Raw genomic sequence first — 24,608 nt, 5'->3', positions numbered from 1 at the left:
ATTCTGTGACCAGTGCCGTATTTACCATTGTGCTTAGCTTTTAGGTGTGCTTAAGCACAGGACCCCGTTGGCTAGCGAGGGGCCGGGGAGGGGGCAGATTCATGCCAAAACATTTTTTTTACAATGGATTTTGCTTTGTGGTGCAATTCTAAATTTGAAGGCTTTCTTTTTCTGTGTGATTCCAGACATAATGATAGAGTCAGGGCTGCTGTAGCCAAGGGGGGAGGGAGGGTTAGAGGTTCAACCACCCCCTCTGAATTTTTTTTTAAAAAACTGGTTTACTCATGAATTAGGCCTTTCCCTCTTTGCTCCCTCCCTTCCCTTCTCCTATCCCAGATAGTAGGGTTCTCATTGCTATGCCTTTGCCCCAGGGAAGCACCCTACAATTTGGGCAATTTCTTCCCTTTGCATTTATTGGCAGGGATTTCCCAGCAGAGCATAAGGACTGGATGTTTGGGTAGCTGCACTAAGCAGAGTTCCCCTCCTGGGTTGCCTCAAGGAAGGCACATTCTGCAGCAGAGGAAGTTTGTCCTGCCTCCCCCCCCCCCCCCCGCCCCACTTTAGAATAAACTTAATAAGTTGTTACCTGGGTGAGTCACACTCTCTCCACGTCACGTCAAGTCACAGAGGAAGGTTGCAGGCAACTCCTTTCTGTAAAATAATGCTTAATGAATTGTTGTCTGAAGGGAATCACACTCTCTCAGCCTCAGGAAAGCACAGGCAATTCCACTCATCACATATTGAGACCTACATTTTACTGCATGCCTCATGTTAGGAGTTAAGCTTTGGCCTCATGTTAGGCTTAGCTCTTACAATTATATGGGAGTGGGGTGGGTGGGTTCTCCTTTATTTCAGGTGTCATGTTAGGCTTTAAATCTTGCCATTATATTGGGAGGCATCCATCTTGTTCTAGGTATCGTGTTCAGCTTTATAGCCTTTGCCAGGATATTAGGGAGCCTTCATTTGGAGGTCTGTCTCCATTTTGTTCAGACCACATGTCGAGCTTCATGCCTTTGGGCTGTTGATGCCTCAGGCTGGGGCTCATCTGGAGGGTTCCATGTGGTCTTCTCCTTTATCTGAGAGGCCATCCAGTTTCTGCCTGGTCAGGTTCATGGCCTAACAAACTAGAAGGCATCAGATCTGGCCTGTTCTAGAAGCTGTGCAGTCAAACAAACTTGCTTCAGAGAGCTCTAAAGTGGAAGAGCAGGGTAAGTTGGAGGGAATATGAGGTTTCAAAGAGAAAAGCAAAGAAGAAGGAACAAGAAACAAAGCTGTTGTGCTGAGAAAGGGTGAGTCATGAAATAGATGAAAGAAATATCCAATTGTTTTAGAAGTTATGATGTGGACAAATGTAATTATTTCTTACATGGAGAGCTCTGTTGAACAGTTTCAGGAACCAGGGAGATATAGTATGAGAAGGATCCTCATATTATATTTCCCAGTGCATCCAGAGGGTTAGCTCCAGCATACTACCTTCCCTGGGTATTTATCCACATATGTCATTGTCTGAATAAGGTGCCATCACAACTTGAAAAGTGATGTTGAATGACTATGTTTAGTCTCATCAGAATTTTAAGGTGTCTCATGCATTTAAGGTTCAAACTTCTTATCATGCCTACTAATGGAATTAACTGCAAACTAAAATCTGCTCATTCCAGTGTTCACACTCTGACTTGCATTATTGAATGTCCACCAAAGTTTATCTATAGACCCTTATTTCTGTCAAAGTGTATTGGCACAGTTTTCAAGTGTTTCTAACAGACGTTGTGGTATTTTTTTGTAATTATAAATTACCAATTTGTTTGTTTTAAGACTTGAAACTTTCTAACTAAAATAGAAATTTGATTTGATTAAATCTATATAAAATAGAATGAACCATAGAATTTAAATTATTTTGTGTTATGGAACTACTCTTTATAATTAATTTTTAAAAGTTTTAAACCCCCACCCCCTAATTTTTTTCTGGCTATGGCCCTGGATTGGGTTGATAGTCTATGGGAGTGTGCCACAAAGCAGGCAGTGTAGACCTACCTCCTTCAGGGCACAAGCAAGGGTTCTCATCACTTAAGTAGCACAGGACCTCATTTATCCTAAACCCAGGACAGTCTGTGACAAAATGCTGGACATTCATACATTTTGATACTGTGAAACATTCCAAGGAAAGGACAGAAGGAATGGAGGGAGGGAAGAAAAGCATTTAATGACATGTATCCATTTGGGAAAATATGCAGAAATACACTAGGCATATTTGTAAAAATGCATTCACATTAGTCATTTAAAATCCATTTGGAAAAGGGACACAAAAACACTCCATTTCCTCTCTAAAAACAATAATACTTGGAATAGGCTGGCTGGTATTAAATTGGAGTTAAGAGGAGAAGACAGTCTTCACAAAAAGACTTGACAGATCTGCTCATCCCTAATTTGGAAGCTGATTTCCTCTCCCTCCAGATGAATATCTTTTAAATTCTTCTTCATGCCAGTTTCACACCCAATTTCTCCACTGCATGAGAATGGTCCCCTTTGATAGAATCCTCTGATTAGTTTTTGAAGGGAAAAAAAAGGAACGCATCCCTTGGGTTTTAGACTGTCCCTTCCCTTTGAAATCATATTGAGGGAGAACAGTTGCCGGGTTGAAACTTTTCAGGATGACACAGGGAGCAATCATTTCATAACAACAAATACGGAGACTATGAAAGCAAACAGACTGTCAGTAGTTTCATTTTCTTCTGTAATAGGAGCACATCCAATATAATATCCTGGCAGAGTAAAACACTTGAATTTGACCAAACGGCAACATTTGACACAATGACGACTGCAATATTTTCCCCCTTGTGTTCAATTTCAGCTTTGCTTTTATCATTTCTTTTCTCTTGTCTTCTCCCCAGGAATGGAAATGAGTTATGGGAGCTACTGTGTGGCAGTTTTTCCTAAAGTGAATTTAGCACAGGCCTCCTGAGTAAGCGGATCTCCTTTAAAATGGTAATACAAAATCCTTAGGTATTCTGTATGACTGCATTTGATATCCATGGTTTCACTCACCTACTTCCCTTCCCTTAAGTGTTTATGGACTTCTCTAGGTCTTCCAGTGTGATTCTATTATATGTTTCCCACCCAAGATTTGCTTCTAACCCAAGTATAGTCAAAATGCTGAGTTCACTATTCTTCATAATTTAAGGGGTGGTGTTCCTTGGAACATGATACCTGAGGATACAGGTCTTGGGTCTCATACTGTAGTTAAGTTTCTAGGTCAGGTGTTGTTTGAACCAGCAGGGTTCTTGTCATTTTCACATAATTGCTAGACTTGTTGTTGTTGAATGTATCACCATCCCCAAAATACAGACAAAATAATGTCTCATATTTTAGCCTTTGGCCCACTAGCCAACTTCACTGAATGCAGAAGTGCCTTCTGTCCTCTAAACACACAGTTTGCTGTGTGTTTAGGTAAAGATTTATTTAGTTCTTTAGTTAGTTATGTATTTTTTAAAATAAATAAATAAATTGTGCTCTCTCACAGAACAAGTACTTTTACAACCTCTCTTTAGATTAAATAGATCAAGTTAATTGTAGGTTCAATAAATAGGCAAGGAGGAGAAGATAATAGCTCAATTCTCCCTTGCATGGTTCCCTTGTTCTTCTCACATGAAGAGTGACTGTTCTCGGGGAACATATTTTTAAAACGTAATTCATGCCTGTTACCTGCTGCAGTGTTTGAAAAGTATTCCATCACTATTACTCATTACAGTGTAGAAAAGTAAATTGTCGAATTACGTTGTGGCATTGCTTGTTAGTAGTCAATTCCTTCCTTTTAGTTTCTTTTGAAAGAAATAGCATAAAATGTGAAAGGTCTGACAAAATGCCCCCTGAAGTACCATTTTAAAAGTAAATGGAAAACTTGTAAAAATAGCTTGAAATTGATACTTTTTACTCTGGTAATCTAAATGCACATTTATTTGCTAAATTACTGTTGAAAGGTAACATTGTTAGAAACTTCTTAAAGTTCCAGTACATACTTAGAGTTAATTAAAGACTTGTCTACACCACCAAAATAACCCAGCTGTAATTTAGATTATTCAGTCTTGGAGCTGTCCCTGTTTCACATCATTAGCACACAGCTACTTGTAAAAAATGCATTGAAGTTATATTGCTGTCCACAACCCAAATTATTATTTATTTATTTTATTTATTTCAAAGTTTTATATACCGAGCTTCTCACCTCATAAGAGGGACTCAGCCCGGTTTCAATTCAGCACTGTTTTAATTTTTATCCTTCCCAGCCATACAGCTTCCTAGTAGAGCACTTGCTTGAATGGCAACAGAAGACTGCCAACCATGTGATCAATGGAGAGGAGGTAGCTTGATCAACCCTGGGCACCTGGGAAGTAACTCCCCCAGTAGATAATAATAATATACATAGAAGGACCTTTAGTAGGCTTGTGCATGGATTTGGAGTGGTTGGTTCCCTTTGGCCAATCCGGCTAGTCCGGCTTGGCTGGAGGACCATAAAGGTATAGGCTCAGCCATCACATTTTTTCATCCATTATGGGACCATGTGGCAGTCGATCATGGCTCCTTCTCCCCTATTTGACACCACATGGCGCGGAGAGGCTTGCTGTGTGCTGCTCGTACAGGGTTTCCCTGTGAGCCTTGCATATTTTGCCAATCAGAATAGAAGAATGTTGTAATGTGTCTTACGCAAGATGTGTCTAAGGAAAGGGTCCCAGGAAGTATGCTTCCTTAACCCCTTTCTTCAAACCCAGGCTCCCTTGAAAGGAAGAAAGGAAAGGATCACAGGAACGGTAAGGGGAGCCCTTGACTACCTTGAAAGTAAGATAGGAAAGGGTCCCAGGAAGGGTGCTTCCTTAACTCAGTTCTTCAAACCCAGGCTCCCTTGAAAGGAAGAAAGGAAAGGATCACAGGAATGGAAAGGGGAGCCCTGTAAGTTCCCCACACCTGCCAATGGGCTGGATCTTCCCAGATCTTTCTGGATCTTCCCAGGTCTTTCTGCTGCAGACCAGAAACGTCTTTTCAGCAACCTGCCCATTTTTAGGAGGCATGTGAAAACAGATATGTGGGTCTCCCAGAATTCAGCTAGTAGAAACAGATCAAGGTTCAGCTGAAATGCACAAGCCTAATCTTTAGTGTCAGAAAGCATATACCTCAGCAAGCAGCAGAAAGCATGTAAAATAAAAAAGCAATGCTTGCCATCCCACAACTTGTCCTGCTTCCCTTTCTCCAAAGTCACCTCAGTCTGGATTGTACACATGTAGCAAAACACAGCAACAGATTGGATTTTCCTGGAAAATCTGCAGCAAGAAAGGTGTTGTTTCGGTATATTCCATTAAAGCCTAAAATTAACTAAAGTGGTCCTGCGTAATGTATCAAGATCAAGGCAGCTACAAGGAGAGTATGTGGGGTTTTAAATTGTGTATATAGATAGGCTCTGTGTTTTTGTGCCTTATTGTTTTCAAACCTTGGGAGTGCTTTGCTGCAGAAGCACATGTCTTTTAATTGTGGAATTTCTTTAGGTGTACTAAAAATGTGGAAAATTCGCGCTTTGGATTTTGAGAGCCTTCACAAAAAGAAAATGCTCCATGTTTTACATTGCCCTGCTTCAAGCGTGTTTGAAATCCTAAATGGTTCAACAGAAAAGGCTTTGTTTCATTAATTTGCCAATCTAAACTTCAGGTGCTGAAGCATGCAGCTGGGACATTGTTGAATTTTTCCTTCCAGTCTTCACCTGTTAACTTATGCCCTTTTAAACATAATGCATTTAACAACCATGCACAATTAATTACGCAAGAATCTAGTCTCTTGACATAAGTGCAGAATCTAGAAATATCCATTAAACTTGGAAACATATATTACTCAGGGGTTTATTTTTACTTCAGCAACAATCAGAAACAACTCTAGACTTCCATTGTTTTTTCTTTACATGACATTGATTCAGTTCAAAGTTCAAAGTAAGCTATTTTCTCTTTGTTTACAATGAGGTTGCGTTCACAACCAATAAGGTTATTCTTTAGAATATTCTTTATAATGGTTTTTGAATTGAAAACACAGCCTACCATCTTGGATATTATGGTAACTATAGAAATAAGTAACATCTCCCCATAACTTCAATTAATTCTGACTGTTGTACAGTAAGACTTCCTTATTCATGGACTTAAGTATAGTTTTTAAGTCCTTAAAAAGATCCCCCCAGAAGTAATTGCGAGCTTCTCTTGGTATAGTCAAAATATAGGGTTTGTTATTATCCAGTTTCTGGTATCCTTAAGTATGTGCATATGTATGTCTTGAAACATATCCCCTGTGAATACAGGGGTTGTACTGTACTTCCAAATGCATTGATATCTTCCATGAATGCAATTCAGAACTTCAAATGAAGTCTTTTTCCTATGATAATGGTATAGTTGAACAATTTATTTATTATAGGTTACACACAGTGAAGTGCAATACTGTGACGTGTATTTCTGTGGGTAATTTTTAACTCTTTTTCTCAGGAAACCGGGGCCTTTTGAGATTTATGGGGAGCTGAAGGTGGACGAAAATAATTGCAAAAATTTGGTACAGCAAATTTGCATGTATTGTCGAAGGCTTTCATGGCTGGAATCACTAGGTTCTTGTAGGTTTTTTCGGGCTATAGGGCCATGTTCTAGAGACATTTCTCCTGACGTTTCGCCTGCATCTATGGCAAGCATCCTCAGAGGTAGTGAGGTCTGTTGGAAATAGGAAAATGGGTTTATATATCTGTGGAATGACTGGGGTGGGGCAAAGAGCTCTCTGTTGAAGCTAGGTGTGAATGTTTCAGCTGACCACCTTCATTAGCATTTGAAGGCTTGGCTGAGCCTGGGAAAATGTTCTGTTGAGAGGTGTTAAGATGTGCCTGGTAGTTTCCTCTCTGCTGTTTTGCTGTAGTAATTTTAGAGTTTTTTAATACTGGTAGCCAGATTTTGTTCATTTTCATGGTCTCCTCCTTTCTGTTGAAATTGTCCACATGCTTGTGGATTTCAATGGCTTCTCTGTGTAGTCTGACATGGTGGTCATGTCAACAACCACCATGTCAAACTACACAGAGAAGCCATTGAAATCCACAAGCATGTGGACAATTTCAACAGAAAGGAGGACACCTTCCCCAAAGATCTTAGACAGGCCCCGACATTGGCAGTCTTCAGAAAGAACTTGAAGGCCTGGCTGTTCCGATGTGCCTTCCCTGATTAGGAAACCTCCAATACCAAGTCCCAGAAGCACTTTATTAGAATTAAGATTGCCGCACACTGCACACTGCACTTGCCCTAGAATCCTTACACATCACCTGTCACATCAGCACTTTTTAACCCTGTACCCCTTACTCTGGCCCGGCCCAGTTTTATCTTGTTTCGATGTACTGTTTATTGCTTGTTGTTTGTTGTTTTAATACTGCTTTAATTGTTTTAATTTGCTTTAGGTGTACTGTTATGTTGTGTATTGAGGCCTTGGCCTTTGTAAGCCGCATCAAGTCCTTCGGGAGATGCTAGCGGGGTACAAATAAAGTTTAATAATAATAATAATAATAATAATCCCTTGCCCTGGCCAAAGCCACTTACATTAGAGGAGACTGACACCAGTTTAAAACCATTGCTTTCCATGGGATCCTATTGATCTGCATTGAACTCCAGAAGATACAAGATGAAGTAATCCAGGTTAAAACCATTGCTTTCCATGGAATCTTGTGGTTCTGCATCGAACCCCATAGGATGTAAGAGATTGTTGGGCAATGAAACAGGATGGGAAACCTTGGTGATTCCCATCACACCTTTTTTCAGTTTTAAAGATGTGAGTAAAGTGTGTTAAGAGGCCTGTGTTCAGAGCTCCCTCCTTTCAGGACATTTCTGCCTCATTTCAACCCAAGAACATGTGATGAACTTCACGCCTCTCCATGCTAAAAAATGGCTTAAGAGTCCTATGAGGGGTAAATTTCTCAATGTAATGAAGTCAATTGCTGGATTTTCCTCTTTTCAGAACACTTCTGCCTCTTTTCAACCATGGAGGGCTATGCATGACTGCCAGAAGTAGTTTAACTCATGTGATGAGCTCAGTGTCTCTCCATATTTGAATAGAGGCTGAAGTGTTCTATGACTGGGAAATTTCTCAATGTGATAAAGTGGTGAATGTGCTAAAGATGGGAAAGGTTATAAATGAGGAAGAAAGAAAACATTAACAACCTCTTCCCACAGGGCTAAATTCAGAAGCATGTGCCAATTTAGCCCCGGTCACCTACTGAGCCGGCCAGCTCCCATCAGATTATGCTGGTGCTGCTCCTTGGGTGAAGGAGGGGGAGTTGGTGCATGCCACCACAAGGGCAACACAGGAGAGCTCCTGTGTTGCCATTGGAATACATGGGGGGAAGCCACGAGCTCCATGCATGCTCACACTTCTCCCCATCTGATTGCCATTGGCTGGAGCCAGACAATGCAGAATGTGGGGTGCCGAGATCCCCACTACCCTCTACAAAGAGAAACATCTCCAGCGGCTGTGTGACAAGGTTGTTAGAGAAGCTGAAGCAGTTTGTTTATGATTAAGTCTGCGAGGAAAGACAAAATTCCACCTCTTTTTGTTATTTCTACCATATGGACTAATTGAGTGCAGACTACTTTTGTACTCATTTGCAGCAAGTGAATTCAATGGAAGAAAAGGGAAAGGAGTAAGAAATATATTGGGATATTTCAAAAGCAGCTAAAAATGGGATGAGATTGGATTATTTGAGACTGTCCCTGTGAATCAAGATTGCCATACTAATTCTAAGCCACTGATAGACTTGTGTTACCAAATGGTGCTCTCTCTTGATTTTGACCTGTTGTTTTCCAGAAATAGCAGTACCCTAGACACCCTCAAGTTAGATCTGTTTTGGTTCATAAGATCAGGGAACAGAAATTGTGCTTCCACAAACACTGAAATTGACTGCTTAAATATTTACACACACTTAAACACACATTGCTGCAGCAAGTGCTTGCAGGTTACTACTGTCATGTTGTTTTGTTTTGAAAAATGTATGAACTTGGCTATTTGTGGATACAAATAACTAATGGTCCTGTTGGCTGGAAGATTCTGAGAATTGAAATCCAAGAAATGAACTTTTTCAAGCTTTATGGTGGATTAAAATTATTCTACCATGTAATTTAGTTTTTCCCAACTAGGATATAGTGATACCATAATATCCTAGGAACAAAAGCTTATCCAGCATTTTTCTCCCTGATAAAACAATCACATTAGATAATATAATTAAAGCATACCCTGCAGCATCATGGATTCTTGGCTTAGTGTTACTGTTGTCATAGAACTGTTAGCCTTCCCAAAGAATCATCAGTAGTTACATTTCTGCTTCTCAAATGTACAGATTTTTGTGGGCTATAAAACTGAGCTGAAATGGGTGTCTGCTTTATTTCATTTTTACTTTCAGATAATGCCCAATTGTGTATCTCTCTGGGATATTTGCCAACTTCAAAGCAGTAGTAAAAACATTCTCTGAAATATGTTTCTTGGATGACAAAGCAAAAGGAACTGCTCATCCATGGGGAAGGAAACCAGATCAATACATTTTGAAGTGCTGCAGCTATGCTGGTCCACTTGTACTGTTTCATGGAATGTCAAAATGACAGCCAGTGTGGTGTTGTGGTTCAAGCATTGGACTGCAACTCTGGATTCATATTCCTGCTTGACCATAGGAATCCACTGTGTGACCTTGACCAAATTACACTTTTCCAGCAACAAAGGAAGGCAAAGGTAAACGCAGTGTGATGGAATCTTGCCAACAAAACCCTGTAGTTCCCCCTTAGGGTAACCATAAGTCAAAAGTGACTTGACAACACACAACAACAACAGCAGCAGCAACAACAACAATAGCAACAAAGGCATGGTGGGCTAGGTTAGTCTATCTGAAAAGTGACATAAGATTTCCAGGCATAACATCACAGAGGGTGGAGATCTTCAGTTTGTAGAACAATGGGAAATGACACTGAAACAGAATTTAGTGGAATCCAGGTAAGGCTTCTCCATCAACAGACATATTTTCTTAATGGACTTTGCTGAGGGTTGATTTCCTGTCCCCAAACATATCTTTGTTACCCCATTGTATACTGTAATATCATAGGTTTTTGAGTGTCAGGTGAGACCCAATAGGAGTGTAGAAGAACGAAACACTAAAATTTGTTGTACTATCCTCCAAACTTTGTACCATATCCCACCCCTCATTGTCTACTGCCTGAAGTATGAGGGTTAAATGAAAAGTAATGCCTCCACCTTTGTGACTCCTCAACAGATGGCAGTACTGGTATGTGGCTGGTACTGGCTTGTTCAGTAGACTGTCCTCTGCAGTTCCATTTTGGCAGGAGACTTTAGCATTGAACAGTTGTGTTGTTATAGTGCAAAGTATGGAACCCTGCGCAAACATTCAGTCAATGCGACTTAAGCAACGTGCAATCATTGAATTCTTGACAGCAGAAGGTGTCAAGCAGAAGGAGATTCATCAGAGAATGCAAGCTGTATATGGTGATTGCGTTGATGTGAGTACTGTGCGTCATTGGGTGAGTAAGTTTAAATATGTTGAGGTGGGAACGTCTGACTTGCGTGACAAAAAAAGAGTTGGACGTCCTGTGACAGCAACCACCAAGTTTCACAAGCAAAAGGTTGACAGATCATTGTATCACTCCGAGAGAAATTTCAAGCATAATTGGCATTTCACAAGAATGTGTGGGTCACGTTATTGCTTTGCTTGGTTATCTGTGCAAAATGGGTACCCAGGATGAGAGAACTGTGAGACGCTGGTTGTGGAAACAGTGTCGACTTCTTCCATGACGGCTTCAGAAAACTTGTTCATTGTTGGCAGAAATGTATCCAATTGTCTGGTGATTATGTGGAAGAGTGAATAGTGGTAGTTAAAGAGTACATTCTAAGGATTATTTCTGAGTTTTGATTTATTAAAATATCCCCATCCAAACCAAAGTAACGAAGATGGAGGCATTACTTTTCATTCAACCCTCATACTTGTCTCATCTATCTAAGGGTAGGACCAGCTATGCATGAGGCAATGGAGATATTAAATTTGCACCTAAACATCCCTCAGATTCCACCTTCAAAGCCTGGGAGCATTGGTTGGCGTGCTTCCAGTGTAGCCCATTACTGAAAAGAGTGAGGAAGCTGGAAGAGAGCTGAGGTCAGGAACCTCACTGTAAATTACTTGGGAGAATCTTGGCTTGTGAAAGTCGTGTTGCCAGGAGGTTAAATTCTCCTTCAAGGGCTCTGCAGGCATTTTGCTTAATGTGATGTACCAGAAAATCAGAAATGACACAGCACATAAAGCAAAATGCTTATACAGCCCTTGAAGGAGAATGCTAAATAATGAGTAACACTACTCAAGTAACACAACTTTATTTCATCCTGAAGGTTTCCTAATGATGATTATTACACAGTTTTGCCTATAAACTATTATATACATGAAATAACTCCTCTTATTAAATTTGGATTGGATGCTAATTAAGACTGATTTAGAAAGAAACGGTGTGCAGTTTGGATGATTTGGAGAGGTGGATGATAATCAATGTAAAGTTACATTTCCTTTTTAATTGCTTAAATTATTGTAGGCTTTCTCATGTTCCACTTAATTTGGCATACTTTCTAAATAGTAGATGATCTTCAGTAGAAAAAATATTATCAGCTAAGAAATGCATATCTGGTTAGGAAAAATGCAATTATTTGTATTAGAATATGTTACTCAATTCCCTGCTTATCATTCTAATGGGGTTTGCATGAGCAAGAATGTCCTAAATTGCATAAAGATGGTTTCGTTCTACACAGACACAATGATGGCGTTTGGAAGTGGACTGAAACAAACTAGTTTCTCTGTGCAGTATCTACACAAATACTACAAGAACCAGTCTGAGTCTTGGACAGTGTTCACAACACCCACTGATTGCAGATTAGATCCTGACCCAGGACCCGCAGTACCTGTGGCCTTACAGCTGCTGTAAAGGGATTTCCCCCCCTTAATCAGGCCACTGAGATGTGCTGATGTGCTGCAGATGATCAGAGTATATTCTGAGTTTTGAGCCCTGAACGGGATATTCTTGAATTGATTGCTGTGTGTTATCTGATTTGTTTGAGATTTTCGGGTGAGTTTTTAAGGCACTGTTTTTGTCTTGGTGCATGGTACAGTGCACACTGGTGGTGTATGTTTGGTGGACAGCTTGCCCTTGAGCTGTCTTCCAACTGCATTGTAGTATCTGTGTAGAACCACCCTAAGAAGGTCAGGAACTTGTTGGTGCAGTGTGCTAGCGCAACTAGAGATTGGGCTGGTGTTTATATTTTTCCTATACTATAGGGAGGTATACAGCTATTCACATGACCACCTTTGTTTACTCATCAGTGAAACTGCCTGACTTACATGCAAATTTAATGTCTGGGCAGAGGTTTGAGATAATTCATGATGGGGCCCATGGGGTAAAATGGGAAAACCCTTAAAAACTGGTTTTTACCTTTGGATTGTTGGTGTCATGTCCCTTCAAGTCAACCATTTCTTAGGATGACCCTATCACAAGGTTTTCTTTGGTTTTAAGATTCATTGGGGGGATGTTTTTCATTGTTTTCCTCTAAGGCGGAGAGAGTGTAATTTGCCCAGTAGGTTTTCATAGCTACCTTAAGGGTTGTTCTTTAACCCAGTTTACCTCTGATTCCTGTTACATGGTGCCTTCATCTTCGAATCCAATCACCAGTTTTATCTACTGTCATTTAAATAAATCTTTACATTAACTGCACCCATACATGGTCTCACTGCCTTCAACCTCTTGCTTGTTGGGCCAAACAGATTCTTATTTTCAGTTTTGCAAAAGGAAGCAGGAAGACGCTCTTGTTTGTCTCATCGAAAGCTCATTTCCAAACCAAGTTTGTCTTCATGACCTTGTAATTGATCTTTACTGGTATCTCACTGGTAGATCTTGAACAAGTTATTTTTGGACTGCAAGTCCCACAATCCCATGGTCTAACCCTAACCCTAACCCTAACCCTAATAGACAGTGTCCATGTCTAGCTGGGTTATTGCTTGTTATTTCCATCTAGGTAATACTTTTATTTGTAAACTCTTAGGTTTGCTTAAAAACTATATGGCAAAGTTTGGTGTATCAGAGACCTTCCAGATGTTGATGAACTCCTGCTCCCCTCATGACTGGTCATGAAATCACAGGGAGCATCTGCACAGCAGACTTAATGCAGAGTACATTATCTGATGCTCAGAAATAATACATCTGATAAGAACAGAGCCTCTCTTGTGATACCACTTTTTGTTCTGTACTGCTGAGGAAAAACTGCTATGAGTAACTTAGTACAGAGAGATAAAGGGTCTTTTCATGCTATGCAATTACGGCAATACATTCCACTTCAACTGCTACAGCAGCATCCGATGGAATCTTGGGATTTGTCATTTGGTGAGGCATTGAAGCTCTCTAGCTGAGATTCTAAATTTTTCCCTTAACTGCAAAACACAGAACCCCATAGGATGCTGCCTTGGTAGCTAAAGTGAAATATAGTATTATAATTATGCAGTGTGAAAGGATCCAGGGCTGTGGAGAGGATGGATTTAATATCATTCTCCTGTCTACCCATTATCATGCAAATATGTGAAGAGGATATGGATAAAATATAAAGTGCCTTGTTTTGAATACTGCCAACCATACCACTAGGTAGAATGAAGCACCTGTGGCAGACCATAATCTTTTCCTCCTCAGAATATTGTTGTTGTGTGCATTCAAGTTGTTTCTGATGTATGGCAACCCTAAGGTGAACCTATCATGGGGATTTCCGGATCGGAGAATGTGTGATTTACCCAGGGTCACCCAATTGGTTTTCATGGTTAAGTGGAGAATCAAACCCTGGTTTCCAAAGCCGTACTCCAATTCTCATTACACCAAAACCATTACACCACACTGGCTCTTGCACTGCTAAATGTTAGACAAGTAGATTGATGGGTTTTTTAATTCCAGTAGAAGATAATGTCCTGTTGAAGTGTCATGTGTGTGTGTTGAGAAATAGAGAGACTATGCCTTGTGAAGATTTTTAGTAAATTAAAAAACAAGTAAGCTGTCTGACAGTTTAGCACTTATTATTGTGCTTTGTCTCTTCTTAAATTTTGGAACAATTCTAACAACAGAAACAAGAAGTCTTTTACAGACATTCGACTGATCGCAAATGGCCTTGATCTCTCATTACAGGGTGATGGCTGTGCACGGTCTCTCTTTTCGATTATCTTCCAAAATGTGTCTAGTCTCTCTGAGGTAATTTAGATGGCTGGCAAACTACTCTGTAGTTGAGAAATTGAGACTGGGGAGCATTCTGTTTGCTTCAGCCTTTGTAAACCTAGCTGAAAACATTCACTGACTGCATCTTATCAATTGCCTGGGTGTGTGGGCATATGCCTTGTACATAATTTCACATAGAGAGGTGCTGGGGCTAGAATATATTGGAATGTCTTGTAATAACACTGCTGGACTCCCTTCTTGGTGTGTTAAGGAGCAATGACTCTGTATTTAAAGATTTAACAAGCAGCTTTGGTCTTTGTCAATTCACATGTTTAGATTGTTTGATGACAGTCAATGAACAAAGATGTCACCTGTGGCAGGTAATTTTTGGTATATGAATGTGTTCTTGTGCTCTGCAGTTTTGCCATCTCTATTTATTGCAACTGTATGCACACAGGGATGTTTCAATGCAGGGAGAACAGAGTGCATGAAGAAAAGCTTGTCATTGGAAAAGGTAACTAAAGGTTAGTGACATTGTCCCAAAGAAGCACAGAGATCCAGAAAAGTATTGCTGATATCAAATCTCTTTCAGGTCTAAAGGTCTTTTTTTCAGACTAAATAGGGGCACAAACTCCTAATGCAGTTTTGGTTCCGATTTTCTGCTCCTGAAAGATGTCTTCTTCTGAGGAGAATGATTTGGAGCTAATACATTTGGACTTGGCTCCTGAATCTGAGTTCACACTGGAACCTCAAATGTCCACGAATGTGTCTACACCTACCTGATCAATCCAGTTTAAAGTGCTCTGGAGCTGCTCCAATGCAGCCTAGGAGTCAGGACAAGGATGCATCTGGGCCTTTGCTGGTGTTGCATCACATGTAACATCATCAGCATGCCAGAGGCTTGTTGACAATAATGCATGTGATTAGAAGTGTGATGATGTCACCTATCCGGTAACATGACTGGGCACCCTGGTGAAACATCCCCAAAAATGTGATATCACCAGCAAGCTTCAATGTAGCAGTGGATCTCTTAATGGTGTAGACCAGTGTTTCTCAAACTGTGCTCTTCCAGGTGTTTTAGACTTCAGCTCCCAGAAATACCAGCCAGTTTGTCAGCTGTTAGGAATTGTGGGAGTTGAAGTCCAAACCATCTGGAGGAGCACAGTTTGAGAAACACTGGTGTAGGCAGTGATAAGCCTGATTCAGATGTCTACTAGGCCTGTAAGATCAATTAAAAAATGTTTTAATAGTCATTACGAAATTAGGGGGTGGGGAAAATGATTTCTAAAGTGTTTATGAAATTGGATGGGGTTTGTATCATAACCATAATGAGTTAAATACTTTATCATTACTTTTTGCTAAGTAATTGTGCCAATGGGGAAACTTTGGGGACTCCTAGCTTCCTCACTGTTAGAGCTATTGGCATGAAACTTGCTACAATTATAGAACACGATTACCTCTATTAGCCAGGAGCTCCCGGTGCACAACTGGTTAAACCCTTGGGCTGACAGGATTGCTGACCGAAAGGTTGACAGTTCAAATCTGGGGAGCAGGGTGAGCTCCCATCTGTCAGCTCAAGCTTTTCTCATGGGGACATGAGAAAAGCCTCCCACAGGATGGTAAAAAATCTGGGCATCCCCTTGCAGACGGCCAATTCTCTCACACCAGAAGTTTCTTTCAGTTTCTCAAGTCACTCCTGGCAAGAAAAAAAACTATTAGCCCATCTAAGTTTAAGAATGTTTCACTCATCCACAGATTAATAACATTTTTATAAAGAAAAACTATGTGAGCCATCTCCTTGAATTTTCTATACAATGATACAAGATAACAGGGGATAAATCCCCCAAGTTTCAGAAATATTCATACATCTACTGATTTTTGGGATTTTTAAAAAGTTTTGATAAAACATTTTTTTAAAAAGCCACAGCAGCTATCACATTGAACATCTTTAACCAATAGAATTTCAATTTAGGGATTTCTTCCCAGGTTAGCACAGATTTACTTACTAGTATTGAAATAACAGTCAGTCCTCTTTTGTTGAATTGTAAACTGCGTGGCTAGCCGGCTGTTGCTATGGAGGGGAAAAAGATCTTCCCTATCCTCATTGGGGCTTTCTGATGATGAGCAGAATTCTGGAAAATGTAGTTTAGGGCAAAGTCTTTTGAATTCTCTGCCATAGGGCTCCTCGCTTTCCCAAATTACATTTTCCAGAATTCAGTGCTCTTTCAGTCTCTTTCCCAGCTCACTCAGTTCCTCCTGCCCTGCTACTTTTCTTTCCTCATGGTGAGAGGCAGCCTATTTCTTCTTAATTTAAAGAGGAATGGCAGCCTTTTTGGCTTCACCTCGCTCGCACTGAAGATGAAACTGACTTCTGAGCATTGCAGAATTCAAATGCAAAAGTACCGGGTTAGTTTTGATTCTTTTTTGTGTGGATGCCCCTCATCTTTCTTAATATATACAAAACTTACAAATTACATACAACTTATGATTTAAAAATAAAGATTTGCATACTCCTAATGTCTACATCTCCAAAAATGCAGGATCACTCTGGAGCTTCCAGGAAGACCTGGAGTAAGTCCCGTGTTCCATTGAGGGCTGGATGTAGCAGTTCTGCTCTGAATCCAGTAGCATATCATGTGGACTCCCTTCAGTATTGAGTGGTGAGCCTATTTTTGGCCATGTAGACATCACCCATGTCTGCCATTGATTATCAATGGAAATACAAAACTGTAACTTCTTTGTGTTCATATCTACAGGAAGATGATGGCAGGTTCAATAGCTTTTAAAGAGTGGGTTACACCACCTAGATTTCCGAAATGGGGGCAAAGGGATTTTTTTTTTTTTGTGATATGTGCTGCAAAAATTTGCTTTGTTTTTGAATAAAACTGCCAATAACTTTTTAAATTTCTTGACATAATTTGAAGAAATTTTAAGTTATTCCTAAGAGAGGAGTCAAGTCAGCCAAATTTTAGATTATCAGATTTAGAAGATTTCTGGCAAGAGTAATATTTCAATTTTGAGGGTATTGAAACAAACAACTTATTGCTATGTTTCTTGTGGATCATTGCAATGGAGATGACGGAGAATCTAAAGGTGGCTTTCAATAGGAAACCTACAACATTTCAGAAATATAGGCAAAACAGTTTATGTGGGAGAAAAACAAATGACGTTGATGAGGAAATGATTGATTTTCTCTTCCTTCTGCTCCTGTTTTTTAAAATACTTTTACATCAAAATAGCACAATTCATAGAGGTCACCAGGTAGGAAATCAGTAATGTATCAGATACTACACTTGATCTTAGCCAAAAGGCCAAGAAGAAGGGTATCAGAAAGATGGGTTGTAGAGGTTAGCACATTATGATGCTTCATATCCAGTTTAAAGCCTTTTAAAATAGTGAGCCATGGCATTAGGAAGGAGGAAGCACGGTCAAATTTCTATTCACTGGAAAAATGCATCCACCAACAAATAAATTCATAGCTGATTTTTCCCCTGTCGATCATGTAACTCCATACCCTTCTTCTCTTTTCTCCCTTGTTCTGGGTGCTTTCCACAGAAAAGACATCATTATTGGCACCAGACTGTCTGCCTTTCTGATACTGAAGCTCCCACAAAGCTTCAGCTAGATCAAATTTCAGCTCTGTGCGCTTTGAAGGAAAGAAACCACTTTACCTCATGAACCATCCAAACTGGTCTGAAGGACTTTGGTGTTGTTTGGACTTCAGTTAATTCCAAAGCCCAGTCTTACTTTTAAAATCTAGAATCCCCCATTGAGGTGTTTCCTAATATCACATGCCATGTGTAACTCCTGCCTCTATATAGAACAGAATATTCATTAATTTCTACATTTGGATGCTAATTAAGAGTTAATGGTGCCTTGGTCATAGCTTGAATGTTTGGTGTGTTATGGTCTTGTATAACAGTTTCGCCATTAGAGGGTGCTAAAGACTTTCCAAATTGGATTTCTTTTAAATAAAAAGCTTTATGTAAATATAGATATGGTAAGTGAAAATGAAAGTAAAAGCTTGGCAAACCATTATATTAAACCAGTTTACTACAACAAGAAGTCCCAGTAAACTTTTATTTAATTGGTTGCTTCTCAGTGTTTAACTTACTCAAGTGTAGAGGAGCTATTTCAGAACAAGTATTCCATTCAGTCTTTCATGGAAGTCACAAAAATGTTGGGCTTATGGCACTTCAAAATGGTTTGTTTAGCTGAAACTGAAGTAGCATCTACTGCTTTGAATAAAAACAGAAAATTTGTACTAAGAGAGTGATAAAAAATTGTGGGCTACACCAGGTGTAGCCAAAAGGCAGTTCCAAGCATTCCTCAGCATGGGCTAGGTTGGGAAAGGTTACTAGGAGGGTAATTTAGCAATGATTTGCACTTCAGATTAAATGGCTATTACCTGATTCTCTTTGATGGACAGTTCTGGTCATGCACAGATTGTCCATTTTGTCCATTGTGATTTGCAGTCTAATAAGCTGTGTGGGGTGTGCTTTCATAGAAAGGTGGGTTTTATTTCTATTTTATTTTTTTAAATGCTAGAATCCTCTGTAGCACACATGTCAAATGCAAGGCCCACGGCTAGATTCAGCCCTCCATGTTATATTATGTGGCCCATGACGGTTTCAATGTCAGAGCAATGTAGTTACAGTTACAAATGGTCCTTTGAAGGCAACTATAAGGCTGATGTGGCCCTTGGTGAAAATGAGTTTCACCCTTGTCACTGATTAACCATGCCAATCACCTTCATACAATTGAGATAAAATAAAATGCCTTTTGTACCACAAAGTGGGACATCTGAGGAAGGAACACTACTTTCTCTACGTTTAGAAGTCAAGGCTTGACATTTTGGGTTTCTGATGAAAACTCACTTATTTATTTATATTATTTGTTCAATTATTGGTCGCTTCTGGTCGACGCGAAGCAACACTCACTGGAACACCTCAGCAAGTGAGAGTCCAAAAGTGGCAGGCTCAAACCTAGAACCTCAATCAATGGCTGATACCAAATGAGAGACTCCCTCCTGGGCACACAGAAAACTGGGCGACTTGGAAGGCGCTGAACATACTGCGCTCTGGCACCACGAGATGCAGAGCCAACCTTAAGAAATGGGGGTACATAGTGGAATCCATGACATGCGAGTGTGGAGAAGAGCAAACTACAGACCACCTGCTGCAATACAACCTGAGCCCTACTACATGCACAATGGAGGACCTTTTTATAGTAACACCAGAGGTACTCCAAGTGGCCAGCTACTGGTCAAAGTACATTTAATCAACTACCAGCTTGCAAACTTTGTGTTGTGTTTTGTTTGTTTGTTTGTTAAAAAATGCAGTACAACTGTTTGGCCTGCTCCTGACACGATACATAAATAAACTATTGGTCACAATGACATGGGTCTAACTGAATTTTCTTGTTGGGAGCGGGAGGGGGGGGGGGGGGAGATGTACACCACAACTCCTGTATCCATGAGACCTGTATCAGCAGTTTCACTTATCTGTACCTGGCAAAATATGTCCTCTCTAGGTAGTTTGTAGGTCTTCAAGTATGTCTATATGGTAGTCTTGGACTAATAGCTCTTCATTTCAATAGGGTTCACTATTGTTCCTGGTTTCATGTATCAATACAAAGTTTATATTCCCTGCAGATAAGAAGATCATATAGTATTCAGATGGTAGAATATAGAGTGTTTTTAAAATATATGCAATGCAGTCTGTAAAAGGGTAATGTTTTGTTTTCGAAGGAACAGATCATTAGGAGTTTATTTCAGATACTTAGCTAAGATTTACAATAAAAATACATAGTATATAGTATTAGATTTGCAGCCAGAATGATCATAATCTGGAGATGTATGCTGTTTACATTATCCCTCTGGTCTTCACATGGTAATAGTAAAGTAATTTGTGTGATGTGTTAAATTGCCTGGTGTAATTGAATCAATCGTCCTTGTGTAGACAAGCCTGTTGTTGGCTTCAGGGTCTCATCACTTCCCAGGAAGAGAACAAATGAAGCAGGCATGCATTCATGGGCATTTGTGAGAATCAGGATTTATTAACCCAGTGAAAATTCTTATCCATAGGTCTTCATACAGATACCCATGCAAGAAAGTTTTCACAACCATAGTTATTTATCAGGTACTAATGATTGCAATTTATCAGATACTAGTCATTAATGCTGCAGGCCTGCACCTAATGAGTTGTGCATAAGTACCAATAAATCAATAGGACAATAACTAATATCAGGAATGCACACTCCATTAGCATATTTTGTATTATGTAATTTTAGGCAAAAAGGACCCAGGTTTGATGAAGCTAAAAGAGAGTTGTCCTGTGCTTTTGTTATTAAAGTTGTATGTAAATAGCGGTTTCAAATTCCCCTTCAAAATGTTTAGTTCAATTTACACTGCAGTCTGACATCATTAATACTTTACATTTCCCAGTCCAGCTGCATTTCACTGCTTTCCACTTGAAGGGAACTGATATAGAGCCGCTGTTTCCAGCAGCAACTTCTCTTGGATTGTTGTAAGGCATTGTTCTGCCCCTAATGTAAGATAAGACAGCCAGAAAAAATCAATCACTAATATATAGGCATGGTGTGAATTTAACAGAGCAATCCTCAAATATTTTTAGCTGTATATATGAGGAAGTCAACAGCATTTTCAGAAAGAATAGTACTAGCTTTTGGCTGATATAGCTAAGAGGCATGATACTCAGATCCATTGAAAGATGAAGTAGTTCCAAAGTTGCTTGCATCCTGGACTGAGAATATCCCATTTAAATGCTTTCCACTGGTTTCTAGTGGTGGGAGCACCATCAATGGAAGTCTCATACTCAGCTCCTATGGGAATAGCAACCTTTGACTTTAAAAGAGAATCCAATTCCTGCCATGAAGGGCAATGTTTGCAGCTTCTCTCTATCTTTTATTGGTCAGGTGGTACAGGCTGTAACTATTGTCCACATTGTAACCTCCAGATTTGATTACAGTACTGTAAATACACAACACTGCTTTGTGATGTTGGCAGGGGCTGGACAAAGGGAATGTAGCTACCAGTTCTTAAGCCCTTCTGTGGTTGCTCAACTGTTGATCTATTGTATGTGATTTTAAACTTGGTTGTCCTGAAGATCACCTACTCTAGGGATTTCAGAAATAAAATATGGAAATTCTGAATAAGAGAGCAATCCCTGGAGATTGGCAGGGATGGGAAGAAGAGGTAGAAGATAGAATAGCTGAAGTAGTAATGGGCTGAAGAGATGAATGTGTTGTTGAAACTCCAGGACTCCAAAGACCAGAAAAACCAGCAGCCAAAGAAAGTGTCAGGAAGGGTCACATAGACCAAGTCTGACCTTTTCCCCAGAGGTTTCCTTTGGTTCCATTTTCAGTTGCACAAGCATACACACTGCTGGGGGGTGGGGTGGGGGCACTAATCTCATAATTCCTCCAGGCAAAAGACACAGTCATGAATAACCATCCTTTCCCCTGAAACAATGAACTCATCTCTGGCCAGTAGGAAGAGTCATGAAATCACCCTATCCCTTGTCTTTGTCTCTTCCTGAGAATCTGTCCAGGTGAGAGAGGAAAGAAGAGACACTGCATTTGAGAGAGAGGAACATGGGGAGGCTGGTGAACACTGAATATATGTCAAAGTGAGAAAGGGAGAAAACCAAACCCCAAACAAAAAAGACCGTAGAGGTATAAGGAGAGGAAAGAGAAAGATGGGAAGAAGATTTAGAAGATGGAATAGCTTAAGTAGTACTGGGATGAGGGGAGGGAGAGCAGCAAGAAGGAAAATAAGTGCTTCTTGTTGAGTTTGTATCCTCCCCCTGGTCAAATTATATTAAATTGCCTCACAAGGGCCACAACGGGGACAAGTGGTGAGGTCCCTTTTATTTGGCAAATCCCCATTTGGGAATGTCTAGAGGTTTGGAGGAGCCCAGCAGCGGCTACCAGGGCCCGGGATACTTCAAACGATCTTCTCCCATTTGATTCGTTATATTACTTTCTAACCCCTAATAAACATACAGCAAAGTGTGCTATCTTCCATTTCTGTCTCCATATATCTTCCTTGGTGCTTGAGTCTCCCCTTTCTCCCACTTTCACCTCCCGCAGTTGACCCTGGTGGCCACTGGGCCATATGGTCCTCACTGCCCCCACAGCCCTCCACAGTCCTCAGAGCGGAGCTTATTTTCTCCCTCTTCCCCACAACTGCCCTTTCACCACACTGAACTCCTTTGCCAGCCCCCACCACTGCAGATGTTCCTGGTTACCTCATTGGGAGCCCCCAGTATCTGTGTATCCCCTTTTGTATGTGTTTTTAATGTTTTATGTTTTATATTAAACTTTGGAGAAGTCTGCCATCATTCAAGAACTTTGGGTGACCTTTTGTCAGCACCTCATGACCCAGGAATTCCCTTCAGTTGTTTTCCTGGTTATCATCTACATATGAAGGACTCAATTACCCATAATCTCCAGGGCCAGTCCATCTCTCCTGGCCCCCTAAATCTAGCTGTGCAAAGGACACGAGGAATTCAGGATTTGGGCCACCTGTCCTTTGTACAGCTACTTGTTTATAACAAAGACACTCAGCACCTGGCATGGCATTTCCCAATACTGAGAAGGTCATGTCCCATCTTCCACAATGATATTTCCCCCTTTCCCAGGACTGGATTGCTAATCCCATCACTTTAGACAATACTCGGCAGGAAACACAATGGACACGGGCACTCTGAGTGTCAGACTCACCTTAATGGGTCACTCATATTTACAAAAGAAACTCATAAAATGCATGGAACTTGAATCCCTCTTTGTTCTGTCCCTCGTTGGGACAAAAGTGATACATTCAGAATTACTTCACAACCCTTTGCCTCCTGGACAAGTGGGAATCCTCACCTATTGGCCAGCGGGTGCCGCAGTCCCATCTTTGCAGGGAATCCTGCCCATCTGAGTGTGATGTTGGCATAGCCCAGCCAGTCATGGTAAAACCGTCTCCAACTAGGGCGGGAGCGGGAATTTTAAAGGGTTTAACTGTATTAAAATGTCTGTTTTTCAATGTTATGGCATCTCAGCTTAGTTTGGTGGCTTACTGCGAGCTGGCATCCACTTCAGCTGACTTGAATAAATTACCTCAGTGTCTCCTTCAATTTGCTGAGGTTTCTTGATTTGGAAACATTAGGTAGGTTCTTCCAGGAGCACAGATCAATAGGCAGCTTGTGGCTGTTACTGGTGTCTCCTTATCAGAACTTGATATCCACGCTTCAGGTTTTGCTATCCACAACCTGGATCTCACTATCTGTTGTTGATGTGAATTGCTCTATTTCAAGAGAAAAGAAGAGAATTAGGACTTGAGAGAGAGGAACAAAGGGGGGGGGGGTCTCACTTAGGGGAGTCTGGTGAAGGTTGAATATATAACATAGTGGGGAGGGGAGAAAACCCAAAACAAAACAAAAAACAGAGGAAGGATTAGGAGATAAAAGAGCACTGGGATGAGGGGTGAGATTGATACCTTTGTGATCTGAACAATGGAAAGTGCTTTCACTAGTTTATAATAATGCTGTGGTTTTAAAATTCTAATAATGCTCACTCAATCATTCCACAAAGCCAAAGGAATAATCCAGTTCTGTTTACACCCCTAGATTTTTGGCCCACTGTGAATGATAAGCTGCAGAGATCTAGCTGGAATGAGGTGAAGTTGTAGCTAATGGCTTTTCTGCATGAATGGTTACACTTCAAGTGTCCACATTGCAGTCTCTTTTTATAAAGCTTCTCTTTAAGTTTTTTAGGTTATCGCAGAAAAGATCTGAGCTGGCATTTTTTTTTCTTGGAAGAAGGTGATTGTATTGCATTCTTACCACAGAGTTTTATGCTGTATAATTTTATATACCAGCTCCACATACTGTTTCAGAAAAAGAACTTTGAATTGTAACGGAACATATTACAAAAGGGGGAAGACAAAAAAGTTGCTTTTGATTCTAATCTGCATGAGTTAGAATGAAGAAACTCAGCTGGGTTTTAGGAAAAACCAAGTTCTGATAAATCTAACAGCATGTTATCATATTTTTGCCTACAGTGCTTCTGAACACCACAGCAGATTTTGTTAGCAGGGAGGGGGCACATGATTGTTAAGGCAATTTGAAAGAGTTGTTCAAGCTTTAGCAGATGCAGTAACTTGCAGTCTCAAGGGATATGTGGTATATGTCATGTATATGTCAACTTCAGGTGTAAGTCAGGGACAGGTTTTGGGACCAGGATTAAGGATTTTGATATGACGTATAGTCAAGTTGAGAATCAGTCTGTGGAGAGGGGAAAGGACTGCGCCTGGCCAATACAGCCTCCATTTTCCCA

The 24,608-nt window shown here is 40.4% G+C and overlaps 1 non-coding gene across 1 annotated transcript; it reads right to left on the bottom strand.

The window, feature by feature from the left end:
• Nucleotides 1–17,392: 17,392 nt before the first annotated feature.
• LOC132769525 (U2 spliceosomal RNA) lies at nucleotides 17,393–17,587 on the bottom strand. Its single transcript, XR_009630864.2, has one exon. It is a non-coding gene; the product is annotated as a U2 spliceosomal RNA (small nuclear RNA).
• Between the last annotated feature and the right edge of the window lie 7,021 nt (nucleotides 17,588–24,608).

This window comes from Anolis sagrei, chromosome 2 (assembly GCF_037176765.1).
Source record: "Anolis sagrei isolate rAnoSag1 chromosome 2, rAnoSag1.mat, whole genome shotgun sequence".
In the NCBI taxonomy this organism is placed as follows: Eukaryota; Metazoa; Chordata; class Lepidosauria; order Squamata; family Dactyloidae; genus Anolis; species Anolis sagrei.
Note: the sequence above shows the minus strand (reverse complement) of the source record. Positions and strands in the feature narration are given on the sequence as shown.